Source organism: Entelurus aequoreus, linkage group LG12 (assembly GCF_033978785.1).
Source record: "Entelurus aequoreus isolate RoL-2023_Sb linkage group LG12, RoL_Eaeq_v1.1, whole genome shotgun sequence".
Taxonomy (NCBI): domain Eukaryota; kingdom Metazoa; phylum Chordata; class Actinopteri; order Syngnathiformes; family Syngnathidae; genus Entelurus; species Entelurus aequoreus.
The window spans coordinates 65,970,861-65,978,360 of record NC_084742.1 but is presented as its reverse complement, the minus strand read 5'-3'; the positions used below and the strand labels follow the sequence as shown (position 1 = coordinate 65,978,360).

The window sequence follows — 7,500 nt, the reverse complement described above, 5'->3', positions numbered from 1 at the left end:
AAATGTGCTTCCTTTTTTACTGCCTTAAACCGGAAGTAAAACTGTCATATAGGGTTCCTGCTCGCAAGGATTGTGTTTTGTACATTTTTACATTTTTTTATTTAAATTTTAGTATTTTTGGTGATATATTCTGCACTTCTTTCAAGGTATATTTTACTATTGTATTTTGTTCTGTGTTACAATGTAGACGTGACACTATGTGCCCTTGTTTTGGTTTCAAAATGTTTCCTTTGTCTGTACAGTACTTTGGCCAACTATATATATATGTACTATAAATAAAAATAACTGAACTGAACTAAACTGAGTCATCCCTTTCAAGCAACGTTTGTAAGTTTTCCAATATAACTAAAACAATTCTTACTCACCAAAGCGTCCCATGTAGGAGTGTTTTCATGCATATTTGTACCTGTTATCGTAATGTAATCAAATTAGCATTATTAGCTGATATGCTAACACGTTTACGCTTGATTTTAATCGCATTCTATATGTTTTTCTAACCTACTTACAGTTTGCAACCTTGTCAGCTGATATGAAAGCTGCTAGCTGATTGGAGAGCTAGGTTGCGCAGCTAGCGGGTCCATGACCATGACTTCTGTTTTGTATGATCAGCCGTTTTACTGCCATGTTACAGACAACTTTTGGAAACAATTAGGGTATGTAAATAAACATTTACAGAATATGTAAGTGTAAATAGCTCATTTCACAAGGTATATATCTGCGGATTATATGGAAAAATGTTTTTCCCTTTACATTTAGTGGGTGCTGTTTATATACTCTATAGTCCAGAAAATACAACAGTAATTTTACTCTTGATTTTAATCGTATTCAATATGTTTTTCTAACCTACTTACAGTTTGCAACCTTTTTAGCTGATATGAAAGCTGCTAGCTGATTGGAGAGCTGGCTAGCGGGTCCATGACCATGACTTCTGTTTTCATTGATCCGCCGTTTTACTGCAATGTTACAGACAACTTTTGGAAACAATTAAGGTATGTACATAAACATTTAATACATCTTTCTGTGTAAATGACTAACTAATTTTACGAAGTATATATCTGTGGCTTATATGGAAAAAAACATTTCGTTTTACATTCAGTGGGTGCGGCTTATATACCACTCTATAGTCCAGAATATACAATAGTAATTTTACTCTTGATTTTAATGGTATTCAATATGTTTTTCTAACCTACTTACAGTTTACAACCTTGTCAGCTGATATGAAAGCTGCTAGCTGATTGGAGAGCTGGCTAGCGGGTCCATGACCATGACTTCTGTTTTGTTTGATCCGCCGTTTTACTGCCGTGTTACAGACAACTTTTGGAAAAAATTAAGGTATGTACATAAACATTTAATACATCTTTCTGTGTAAATAACTAACTAATTTTACGAGGTATATATCTGTGGCTTATATGGAAAAATATTTTTCGTTTTACATTCAGTGGGTGCGGCTTATATACCACTCTATAGTCCAGAATATACAATAGTAATTTTACTCTTGATTTTAATGGTATTCAATATGTTTTTCTAACCTACTTACAGTTTGCAACCTTGTCAACTGATATGAAAGCTGCTAGCTGATTGGAGAGCTAGGTTGCGCAGCTAGCGGGTCCATGACCATGACTTCTGTTTTGTTTGATCAGCCGTTTTACCGCCCTGTTATAGACCCCATTTGGAAACAATTAAGGTATGTAAATAAACATTTACAGCATATTTCTGTGTAAATAACCCATTTCACAACGTATACATCTGCTGCTTCTATGGAAAAATATTTTTCGCTTTACATTTAGTGGGTGTGGCTTATATAGTATATAGGCGCTCTTTAGTCCAGAATATACAACAGTAATTTTACTCTTGATTTTAATGGTATTCAATATGTTTTTCTAACCTACTTACAGTTTACAACCTTGTCAGCTGATATGAAAGCTGCTAGCTGATTGGAGAGCTGGCTAGCGGGTCCATGACCATGACTTCTGTTTTGTATGATCCGCCGTTTTACTGCCGTGTTACAGACAACTTTTGGAAAAAATTAAGGTATGTACATAAACATTTCATACATCTTTCTGTGTAAATAACTAACTAATTTTACGAGGTATATATCTGTGGCTTACATGGGAAAAAAAATGTTGTTTTACATTCAGTGGGTGCGGCTTATATACCACTCTATAGTCCAGAATATACAATAGTAATTTTACTCTTGATTTTAATCGTATTCAATATGTTTTTCTAACCTACTTACAGGTTGCAACCTTGTCAACTGATATGAAAGCTGCTAGCTGATTGGAGAGCTAGGTTGCGCAGCTAGCGGGTCCATGACCATGACTTCTGTTTTGTTTGATCAGCCGTTTTACTGCCCCATTTGGAAATAATCAAGGTTTGTACATAAACATTTATTACATCTTTCTGTGTAAATACCCATTTCACAACGTATATATCTGTGACTTATAGTCCGGTGAGACTAATATATGAAAAAATATTTATTCAAAAATGTAGTGGGTGGGGCTTGTATACCGGTGCGCTCTATAGTCCAGAAAATACGGTACTTCTATTACACCGCTTTGATCAACCATCCGTGTCCTGAGCAAACCAGGCCCCGGATAAGACACGTGGTATATTCCCTGAGATCCGTCTTCTTTTCACTTCTCTTCCCTCACAATAAAAGACGGCATTGGACCTGAGAGAGCCTCGCCGACTGCAGAGCGCCAGCGGCTCGGAACGCCATCTGTGGGAGCCCGGAATCTTCCCCGTTGCCTGGCACCGCCGCACAAAGCACCCCTGCACCCACTCTTCCGGTCCACAGATCCCAGCAGAAGTCGGAGCAATCCTTTTCCTCCCGAAACCTCGCCACGTTTCCCAGGAGCTCAGCCCGGGTGGCGAATCACCGCCTCCGCGGAAAGGTGGGGAACAGGACCAGAAATGATGTTTGACCCCGGAGCCATTTTTGAAGTCTGACCTCGCTTGAATTCGCTCTTTTCTGACTTATAAATGATGTTAGAACGTTGGATACCCGTGTTAAACCTGTCAAATCATCCGGTTCATGCTGTTAAGTGAGCTTAAAAGCATGCCTCTTTTTTTAGGTTGCGTACTAATAAAGTACCGCCCTACTAATGAATTGAAGAAGGTACTATACTGCCTTTGAAAAATACCAGCACTTTTTTTTCGGGTTCTTCTTCTTCACAGACATGTCGTGGTGACAATGCTGGTAACGTGAGCCGAGTCGCACGTTGAGTCGACAGACACACAGAGCACTTACAAGCAGAGACACCGCAGAGACAAAATGGAAGTATTTTGGCTTAAAAAAATAACGATAAAGGTGAAGCAAGGCAGCTAGCTAGCGACCAATCTTCCTACAAGTACTGCATAGTTAAATAGGAATAACAGGGCAAATACATGTTACACAGCCGTAACTTCCCGGCAATAAACCTGCAGAAAATTGTCATTCTCAGGTTTGTTTACGTTTCTTGACTGCAATAAACACCAACAAAATTAACGAATGAAATTCTGAAAAAATGACTGCATATTTAAATCGGAATAACAGACCAAATACATGTTACACACACGGAACTGCCTGACACTAAACCTGCAGAAAATAGTTCTTCTCAGGTTTGTTTACATTTCTTGACCGCAATAAACAACAACAAAATTCACGAATGAAATTCTGAAAAAATTACTGCATAATTAAATAGGAATAACATGGCAAATACATGTTACACAGCCGTAACTTCCTGGCACTAAACCTGCAGAAAATAGTCATTCTCCGGTTTGTTTACATTTCTTGACCGCAATAAACACCAACAAAATTCACGAATGAAATTCTGAAAAAATGACTGCATACTTAAATAGGAATAACAGGGCAAATACATGTTACACAGCCGTAACTTCCTGGCAATAAACCTGCAGAAAATAGTTCTTCTCAGGTTTGTTTACGTTTCTTGACTGCAATAAACACCAACAAAATTCACGAATGAAATTGTGAAAAAATGACTGCATACTTAAATAGGAATAACAGACCAAATACATGTTACACAGCCGTAACTTCCTGGCACTAAACCTGCAGAAAATAGTTATTCTCAGGTTTGTTTACATTCTTAAACGCAATAAACACCAACAAAATTCACGAATGAAATTTTGAAAAAATTACTGCATACTTAAATAGGAATAACAAACCAAATACATGTTACACAGCCTTAACTTCCCGGCACTAAACCTGCAGAAAATAGTCATTCTCAGGTTTGTTTACATTTCTTGACTGCAATAAACACCAACAAAATTCACGAATGAAATTCTGAAAAAATGACTGCATACTTAAATAGGAATAACAGGGCAAATACATGTTACACAGCCGTGACTTCCTGGCACTAAACCTGCAGAAAATAGTCATTCTCAGGTTTGTTTACATTTCTTGACTGCAATAAACACCAACAAAATTCACGAATGAAATTGTGAAAAAATGACTGCATACTTAAATAGGAATAACAGGGCAAATACATGTTACACAGCCGTAACTTCCCGGCACTAAACCTGCAGAAAATAGTTATTCTCAGGTTTGTTTACGTTTCTTGACCGCAATAAACACCAACAAAATTCACGAATGAAATTCTGAAAAAATGACTGCATACTTAAATAGGAATAACAGACCAAATACATGTTACACAGCCTTAACTTTCTGGCACTAAACCTGCAGAAAATAGTTTTTCTCAGGTTTGTTTACGTTTTCACACTTTATTAACTATTTCTTACATATTCTTTATTTCCGTACCTTTATTTCCAGATGTTGTTAAGTGTTCAATGTGATTTGACTATTTTGTTGACATTGTTGGAGTGTTTTCCACGCTTGTGTTGACATTTCCTTTCTGCCTTGATAGCTGAGGTTCCATTTCAAAGAAAAATAGCTTTTAATGTTTTTTTTCCTGCTCCTTATTTTCCATAGGTCATGAAAAATATCAATAATGATGGATATTGACTGACATAAAACACTTATGTCGTGATACAGTTTTACTCTCATATCAGTCATGTCAGAACAAAATGTGCTACTTTAAAATAATACTTTGGTCCAATAATATGTAAGTAATAATTACTGCATGCTTAAATAGGAATAACATGGCAAATACATGTTACACAGCCGTAACTTCCTGGCACTAAACCTGCAGAAAATAGTTCTTCTCAGGTTTGTTTACGTTTTCACACTTTATTAACTATTTCTTACTTTATTTTTTATTTCCATACCTTTATTTCCAGATGTTATTTAGTGTTCAATGTGATTTGACTATTTTGTTGACATTGTTGGAGTGTTTTCCACGCTTGTGTTGACATTTTCTTTCTGCCTTGATAGCTGAGGGGATTAATAATCAGAGTAGGTTCCATTTCAAAGAAAAATAGCTTTTAATGTTTTTTTCCTGCTCCTTATTTTCCATAGGTTATGAAAAAATATCAATAATGATGGATATTGACTGACATAAAACACTTATGTCGTGATCTCAGCCATGTCAGAACAAAATATAAAACATGTTTTACTTTAAAATAATACTTTGGTGCAATAATATTCAAGTAATAATTACTGCATACTTGAATAGGAATAACAGGGCAAATACATGTTACACAGCCGTAACTTCCTGGTACTAAACCTGCAGGAAATAGTTCTTCTCAGATTTGTTTACCCTTTAACACTTTATTAACCATTTCCTACATATTACTTATTTTTGCACCTTCATTTTAAGACATTATGGTCAATGTGATTTAAAATGTTGTGTACATTGAGTGTTTTCCATGTTTGTGTTGACATTACATTTCTACCTTGAGGGGATTATAATCAGAAGAAGGTTACATTTCAAAAGAATAATATTATTCTCCTGCTTCTTATTTTCCATAGGTCATAAAACAATTAATAATTATCAATATAGACCAATATATTAGTACTAATTAAACAACTACTGCATAGAAAAAAATCATTTCCATAGTTAAATAAGAATATCAGGGCAAATACATGTTACACAGCCGTTATTTCATGGCCGACTGACACGACTGATAGGAGAGTAAAACTGTATCACGACATAAGTGTTTTATGTCGCTCAATATCCATCATTATTGATATTTTTCATGACTTCTGGAAAATAAGGAGCAAGTAAAAAATACATTAAAATACATTTTTCTTTAAAATGTAACCTTCCTCTGATTATAATCCCCTCAGCTATCAAGGCAGAAAGGAAATGTCAACACAAGCGTGGAAAACACTCAATGTAAACACATTTTTAAATCACATTGAACACTTACAAATGAGGTCTTAAAATGAAGATGCAAAAATAAAGAATATGTAAGAAATGGTTGAAGTGTGAAAACGTAAACAAACCTGAGAAGAACTATTTCCTGCAGGTTTAGTGCCAGAAAGTTACGGCTGTGTAACATGTATTTGCCCTGTTATTCCTATTTAAGTATGCAGTCATTTTTTCACAATTTCATTCGTGAATTTTGTTGGTGTTTATTGCAGTCAAGAAACGTAAACAAACCTGAGAAGAACTATTTTCTGCAGGTTTAGTGCCAGGAAGTTACGGCTGTGTAACATGTATTTGGTCTGTTATTCCTATTTAAGTATGCAGTAATTTTTTCACAATTTCATTTGTGAATTTTGTTGGTGTTTATTGCGGTCAAGAAACGTAAATAAATCTGAGAACTATTTTCTGCAGATTTTTTGCCAGGAAGTTACGGCTGTGTAACATGTATTTGGTCTGTTATTCCTACTTAAGTATGCAGTCATTTTTTCTGAATTTCATTCGTGAACTTTGTTGGTGTTTATTGCAGTCAAGAAACGTAAACAAACCTGAGAAGAACTATTTTCTGCATGTTTATTGCCAGGAAGTTACGGCTGTGTAACATGTATTTGGTCTGTTATTCCTATTTAAGTATGCAGTAATTTTTTCACAATTTCATTCGTGAATTTTGTTGGTGTTTATTGCAGTCAAGAAACGTAAACAAACCTGAGAAGAACTATTTTCTGCAGATTTTTTGCCAGGAAGTTACGGCTGTGTAACATGTATTTGGTCTGTTATTCCTACTTAAGTATGCAGTAATTTTTTCTGAATTTCATTCGTGAACTTTGTTGGTGTTTATTGCAGTCAAGAAACGTAAACAAACCTGAGAATAACTATTTCCTGCAGGTTTAGTGCTAGGAAGTTACGACTGTGTAACATGTATTTGGTCTGTTATTCCTATTTAAGTATGCAGTCATTTTTTCACAATTTCATTCGTGAAATTTGTTGGTGTTTATTGCAGTCAAGAAACGTAAACAAACCTGTGAATAACTATTTCCTGCAGGTTTAGTGCCAGGAAGTTACGGCTGTGTAACATGTATTTGGTCTGTTATTCCTATTTAAGTATGCAGTCATTTTTTCAAAATTTCATTTGTTAAATTTGTTGGTGTTTATTGCAGTCAAAAAATGTAAACAAACCTGAGAATAATTATTTTCTGCAGGTTTAGTGCCAGGAAGTTACGGCTGTGTAACATGTATT

The 7,500-nt window shown here is 35.3% G+C and overlaps 1 long non-coding RNA gene across 1 annotated transcript; it reads left to right on the top strand.

Moving 5' to 3' along the window:
• The first annotated feature begins 1,202 nt into the window (after positions 1–1,202).
• LOC133662460 (uncharacterized) lies at positions 1,203–2,023 on the top strand. Its single transcript, XR_009828106.1, has 3 exons — positions 1,203–1,332; positions 1,540–1,684; positions 1,896–2,023. It is a non-coding gene; the product is annotated as an uncharacterized LOC133662460 (long non-coding RNA).
• The last annotated feature ends 5,477 nt before the right edge of the window (positions 2,024–7,500 follow it).